Source organism: Grus americana, chromosome 2 (genome assembly GCF_028858705.1).
Source record: "Grus americana isolate bGruAme1 chromosome 2, bGruAme1.mat, whole genome shotgun sequence".
In the NCBI taxonomy this organism is placed as follows: domain Eukaryota; kingdom Metazoa; phylum Chordata; class Aves; order Gruiformes; family Gruidae; genus Grus; species Grus americana.
Genome location: NC_072853.1, coordinates 121,227,974 through 121,234,886, shown reverse-complemented (window position 1 = coordinate 121,234,886; position 6,913 = coordinate 121,227,974). Strand labels below are relative to the sequence as shown.

Sequence of the window (6,913 nt, the reverse complement as noted above, 5' to 3'; positions counted from 1 at the left end):
AAAAAACCCTTCCATTGCAGTGAAATTGTCTGGGATTTATCATTATTTGCAAGTGATGACCCAGAGGTTACTTTTGGAAGACACCCAGTTGTCTCCAGATCAATGGAAAATGAACATTTGCTTTCAGCAGATGCTCCTGGCCCTGTACTGAATGATGCAGCAAAGCGTGCCAAGAGGAGTCAGCCTGAAGGCTGCTTCCGAACTATCTAAGATGTCCATTGCATTTCATGAATCGTACAGCCACAAACGGCTTAGCCCTATAACCTGCACTTCCAAGGACATTAAGATGCTTTTGAGCTATTCAAAACCATACATTAGGTGAAGATTATTCACCAAAACTGTAAGGTCACTTAGTCATCCTTAAATTGAGGATGGAAAAATGAGGATGATGGAGACATGTCAGTGACTACATACTACATATATTTCCTCAGAGTCTTGAGAATATGATGCTTTGATCTTACGGCTGCCTAAGCTGAACTTTATGACGCTATTATAGTCACAAGCATTGTGGCATGAATTGATGACACACCATTTGGTCACAAAGTTTTATTTAAAATCATGTATTTACCAAGGCAACGTGAAAAAAAGCAAAGGAAATTCATGAAGTACACTTCACATACAAAACCATAGTAGCCCATTTCAAAAGCTGTGAAAGAAGTGTCCTTTCAGAGAATCACATGCATTAGGGAAGGGTTAAAATTTGAAAAGGAAGAGCGGAAATAACTTGTTTGTAGAAGCAGCCTGGTGCTGGGGGGCGGTGTAGGAGTGTTAGGAACCCAGTGCCCCATGTACTCCCCAGCACCCTGCCTTAGGAAGCAACCTCTTGTTCCAGTTTCACACCCGCTTTCTCCCAGTTTCTTACCGTACGTGGCCTTTATGAATCCCTACCTACGTCTTACAGCCACGGGAAGAGGATTTTCCATCAACGGATGAGGACAGAAAGGGGAAATCTGCTGTGTATGGGAGTCATCCAGCCTGACTTTCATATTCACTTCAGTTGTCTGTGCAAAGAGGTTGATGAACTGATACGCAAACGGAGAAAAAAAAAAAAACCAACCAAAACCAAACCCCAACATACTGAACTATCATAAAAGCAACAGTCCGTACTATATTAAAAAGTTACACTTCTTGACAGGTGACCTTGCTTCAGGGTACCAGAAACACACACCCCTGAGAGGAAACCGCTCCAACCCTGCACCTATAGGGAAAAGAGGCGATTTTCCCTGCAAACCTATGTTTAAACTCCCTGTTTTCACCACAGAGCTTTCCTCCATCCTCCCCACTCAACCAAGCCCTCCGCGCCCCGTTGAAGGGACTGCTGCTGCCGGGCCCGGCCAGGAGCCCATAGCGTTGCAACCAGCCACCGCCCCGGGGGTGGGGAGGCACCTCCAGCGGCCTCACGGGAGTTGTAGTCGGCGGGGAGCGGTGAAGGGCGCGGAGCTTCACCCCAGGCCATCTCTCCGCGACATGGCGGCGGCCGCGCAGGTAACGCGCGACACTCCCCCATCCCTCAATCCCCCCGCCCTAAGGGAGCGCGGAGGGCGGCGGGGCCGGTGGGGAAGAGGCGGCGGCTGCCGGAGAGAGGGGGGAAGTAACTTTAGCTGCTTCCACTTGTTGCCGCTCGGAGCTCGGCTCTGAGGGGAGGAGCCCCGGCGGGGACCGAGAGGGAAGAGAGCTGCGTCGCGACTGCTCAGCGCCGGGGGGGCTGTGTGGGGAATGTGGCTCGGCCCCGTGGCGGGGTGAGTGTAGGCCCGGCAGGGCTACCTCAGCCTGCGGTGGGGTGACCAGCTCCGCGCACACAGGCCCTGGGTAGCCTGGATGGTGGCCAATGCCTGCCGAGGCGCTGGCCCTGAGGGATAGGGAGCTGTGGGACGCCCCCGGGGCCCTTCCTCCCCACAAAGGGCTCCCCTCAGGTCCCTGTCCCTCAGGACCAGCGCCTAGGTGAACATCAGCCAGCATCCAGGCCCAGTCGTCTTAGGTATCATCGTTTCCACCTGGTGAGCGATGATTTTAGGCCGAGATAAACACTGCCCGCTGTTTTCTCCCGTGTCATCCACCCCTGAACAGACCTTCTGAGTTCTTGCCACTGGTCACGGCAGCTGCCAGAGGCGCAGAGTCACCCTGGGCCCTGCTAGAAACCAAATACCTGCCTGTGTCCGTACCCTCACCCATTATAAAGTGCTGATAGGCAAATATTTGCCACAGCCCTAATCCTGCGTGCCCTTGTGTCGGCAAATCTCTGGCGGACAGACAGGGAGAGTTTTGCTGGTGCGCAGGGCGGCTGGGTCTGTCTCCAGAGCAGATGCTGGGTTTGCAGCCGGCCCTCCTCCAGCTTACGTTGATCCTGGTAATCCAGAGGGAGCAAGGGAAAAAGAAAGCGAGGCTTTAGTGAAATGGTCATCTGACGCCTTTGGGCTCTGGATTCTCCTTGGGCAGAGATCTTGCGGTGGTGAGTTGGACTGCAGAGGGGCTGTGCTGTGTTTTGGAGGCTGGTGAATTTGTTGCTCTTGTAGCTGTGTGTTGAGGAGCTCAGGGTCCTGGTGTTTTCTGCTGGGGTCATTGCACCCAGCCTCCTGCTGATTTTTGCCTGTACAAAGGTTTGCTTGGCATATGGAGTTGGTCAGCTGTATGTGTCATGCTCCCGGTTCAGCCTCTCACTTAAAACCAAGTTACTTTTCAAGTGTAAACAAAGAGAGAGGAGTACCAGGCCTTTGCCTCTCTATGCTGAAGAGTGAAAGTGGGTGTTTGATTTTATCCCTCGAGGCAGGCTGGGATTAAACTTTCAGGGTACAACATGGACACTTGCCTTGTCAGCAATATGGTGACATGTTCTCTGTTTGTTTTTCTTTTTTTGGTTCTGATAATGATGTTGCAGGACATGCAGCAGAGGAGATAAACTGCCTTGCAGTAGGGCGGTTTATGTTTTCCAGATATTATTGTGTACAAGGCAATTTCCTGAAGTCTTCCAATAATCCTTGTGGGAGTGCTTGAATTTAAAAAGTGTTCCAGATGTTCCGAGCAGTGTTTCCAAACATTCGCATTTAGAAGACTGCACTGCAGTTAAAAACTTGTATCTAAGATACTATGGTGGAAAACAAGTGATAGTTGATTTTGCTCTTCTTGTTGTAGTATATATATTTGACAGTGTTTGTTGTGAACACGGTTTCACTACTTCTTCTGAAGAGCCAGTTAGTTAGTTATAGAGCCTGGTTTTCATGTATAAAGGAGCCTCTTATGTACACCATCTGATAACAGTGAAAGGGTGTATTGTATTTGCAGTCCCTCTCTCCACTGCTAGAGGGTTACATAAAAGGAATAGGAATTCGTACTAACATCCTGGAGGGCAGGGTCCTCTAAGACTTGGTCCGTGGCGGGTCAAGACCTAAAGGAACAACTAGGGAGAGAAAACTATTCAAAATGTAAAGAAAAGTGTGGGTAAAATTGCAGAAATTATCCAGTGGACTCAAGGAAAAGTAGTGCTGCAAATTGTTTTTAACTCAGATTGTTATTTGGTTTTCTTAGTTGATCACATTTAAAAATTAATAATTGTCCATTTGTCAAATAAACGCTGAACCCTTGTAGTATTCTTTAGATGTTGTTGAGATTATTAAACTGAAGGGAACTGTAAAAGCCCTAAGTGTTTTTATTGTTACCCATTATTATTTTTATTTATTTGTATTACTGTGCTTTTATTTCTGTCTGGTATTGCCAATGCAAGGAATCTTTTTAGCAGCTTGTATCTAGTCTAATTCATATTTTCATGTAGTAATTCCAGTTTGTCCAGGGTGGCTGTTTGTGTCCAAAAATTCTGTAATAGTAGTAATTTTAAATACTTTTCCCAAATATATTCAGAAGAAGGCTTTACAGTTTGTAACACTGGTAGAAGGGGCAGAACCTTTTACATAGAGTGTCTCAATCTCAGTGCTTGGAATAGTGCTGGGAAACTGTTGCTGCACAGGGCCTTGACTTGTACACCCTTCCCTTTGATTTAATATTTTTGTCCACCACAGTATTCTGTGGTTGCTGGTGGTATAGTGTTCTCAGCGAAGATATTTGTAAACAGTTAACCCCTGGGTGCGTCCACCATGACATTTAATTTACTGCTGGGAAGGAGGATGAGCACAGGAAAGGTCTTGCTACTGCTGCAAGCCAGCTTAGGTTTTGAAAGTGAACAGGTTGGATCAGGGTATCCCCAAATAAATGGGCTCACACCAAGCCTGCGTCATCTGCAAGCCTCTCTGTTGCCAACTGGCTCAGTGGTGACAGCCTCATACAGGCCTCTCTTCTGAAGGCTTTTTAAATCTTTGGCATTTGTAACTCTGAAATTTCCCCTTCTCCCCAAAATGGTGAATTTCACTGGAAACCCCATGAGAAAAGAGGGAGAGAGGAAATACTCCATACTTAAAGAAAACAAGAAATTTTGCTGTTGGCACTGGGGTAGCATGATTCACTCAGTCGCCGGTCAGTTTGGGTTGTCTCAGCGTGGTTTTTGCTTAATGCACTTGCGTCCTATTTGATCTGCATGTGCGTGGCCAAAACCTGTAATTTTCAGTGTTGTTTGTGGCTAGTTCACTGGTAGCTACGTATAGGCTAGGAGTTGCCCTAGCGAGCTACTGCTGCTGTTGGCTGGATGGAGGACTGATGGAGCGCTACAGATGGACAAGTCTCAACACCCACCCGCCAAACTTCCCTAAACCATTAGTTGGACGCAGACTTTTCAAGTACTTCTGAAACCTCGGCTTGGAGGGACAGTGTGGAACGGTAGATACAGAGGTAAAAAATCTTACTAAGGAAAGCCCCCATTCAGAGTTCAGATGAAATGGTTGTTGCTTTTATCTATCCCAAAGCCTCAGAGGTGGCTGAGATGCTTTAGTCAGGCCAAGCTGGCTGAGGAAGTTAATGAGGCGCAGAGACCAACTTTGGAGACCTGAAAAATAAGAGATTTTTTGAAGACTCCAGGCTTGTACAATGACCAAGTTGAGTGTCATGAGTCACCGATGCGCTTTGCAGCTGGAAGTTTCTATTTCTGTAGGTATCTCTATGGTGCTCCAAGCGTCAGGTGCCTGGCTGGAAGAACATGTAAGAGATTTAAATAGTTGGGTGAGTTATGGAGAGGAAGAGCAGGTTTTGTGGCAGGGAGGGTATGTAGGGACGTAGGGAGAATGGCTTGGAAGAATGAGAGTGGGAAGGAGGAAAAAATCTTTTGATTTTTGAATGAAACTTACCTTTTCAACTCACCATACAAACATTGAGGCAGCAGGGGTACCTTTCCCCAGGGGGAGTGAAATAGGATGGGAGCAGCTGAAGAGAAGCAAGTGTCTGGGAGAGTTATGGTTAGGTTAATTGGTAGATGTTAGTAAACAGTGTAGCATTCCTGATGCGGGGTGAGATCTGGCATGTAAAAGGTAAAAGGGCAGATGAGTTTGTTTAGAGTGATACTAGTGCAATTCCTGTTATCAGAAGAGCACTCTTCTCCTTATGAACTGACTGCTTCCTCAAAGAGGTAGCTTCTGTCATGAGACAGGGCTGACACAGGGCTGTCTTTGTGAGATACATACAATACATCCCTGTGTTGATTTTTGCAGAAGGTGGTCATTTGGGTTCATGTTGTTCAACAGTTATTGATGTGAGGAATATCAGAGGCAAAGCCCTGTATTCTCCAAATCAGGAAAGTGTGTCCCTGGTCTAATGCACATGTCCTGTTTGGCAAAGTTCAGCATAATGTTTTAAAGGGGTTGAAGTCAGGTATTAGAGCGGAGGTCCAATTCGGTAGGTGCAGCATTAAAAAAAGTTGTTCAAGTTGCCAGGTTTCCCCACTCAGGGTTAAAAATTAACTCTGTCTTATGGAGTTCTTATCGAGCAACTTGTATACGTGTATCTGTTGCTTAGTTTTGATCTTTTTCTAAGAACAGTTTGCAAATATAAACGAATTGCAGGGGGGAGGGGGAAGGGGAATGCAGGCCAGTTGTCCATAGAGTAGGGAAATATTTACAAAGATTATACAAAATTTTACTGATTCTTTTGTGTCAGTCTTTCCTGTCAGGTTAGGGGTGCGAGCAGTATTTTGTGAATGTCATTAGTTTGTGTTCTTATGCTGTAAAACCCAAATATTCTTATGCTGTAAAATGCACAAGAGCTTCCCCACAAAAAGGGCTTTACTGTGAGGAGTCCCTAACTATAAACATGCTACTTTTCTACTGGGCATTTGCAAAATATGTGAATGTTTTTATGCACTTCATTTAGTTACTCTCTTCTGCTGTGTTGTGATACTCTGTGAATTTGTTTTTCTGGACACATATTTTCTGCAATATGCATTTTATTACTAAAGGTTTATACACCCAAACACTTCACAACAAAGCTTGTGTGTGTGAGTGTGTAGGAAATCCAGCATAAGTTTGTAGTGTGGTGTCCTGTTTGAAGTACTAAAAGAAATAAAAAATATTCCCCCCCAATGTATTTTTGTAATTGAAATGTGAAGGTTTGTTGTTGTAGAAAACGAAGGGGGAAGATTAATTTAGCAAGAAAATTTCACTTCTCAGAATGGAACCAAGCTTCAAAACTCCAAATGGAAACCTTAGCTGACATTCACACTGTGCCTGCTTTTGTTTTTAATCATCCTATTTAATGTAGTCCAGTGTGCATTTTTATCGGTCACATGTCTTTATATGCAGTGTTAAAGCACAAAGGGTTGAGTTGCCCAGTAAAAGCATGGATGTGTGCATGACACAAGGGTCAGACTGTCTCTTTTTGCAGTTCACCTCAGACCCTTATTTCCAGCAAACAGTTCTTTAGCTTTATGGATGTGCAGCTTTATGTACCTGCATGGTACAAAATGAGAAAAGCTAGCAGCATAGCTGCAGTAAATTCCACTGGGACTCTCTGTTTCCTGCAACAACAAAGTACTTTTTCCAGA

The 6,913-nt window shown here is 45.6% G+C and overlaps 1 protein-coding gene across 9 annotated transcripts in view; it reads left to right on the top strand.

Moving 5' to 3' along the window:
• Nucleotides 1-1,398: 1,398 nt before the first annotated feature.
• FYCO1 (FYVE and coiled-coil domain autophagy adaptor 1) overlaps nt 1,399-6,913 on the top strand; it is a 53,573-nt gene continuing 48,058 nt past the window's right edge. For 4 of the 9 annotated variants that reach the window (XM_054814610.1, XM_054814609.1, XM_054814608.1 and 1 more), the window contains exon 1: nt 1,399-1,485. The gene's annotated coding sequence lies outside the window, so the exon portion shown is untranslated. Of the gene's footprint in view, nt 1,486-2,092; nt 2,450-6,913 lie in introns of those variants that run through there. The other 5 variants (XM_054814607.1, XM_054814613.1, XM_054814605.1 and 2 more) reach the window with 5 other exon arrangements.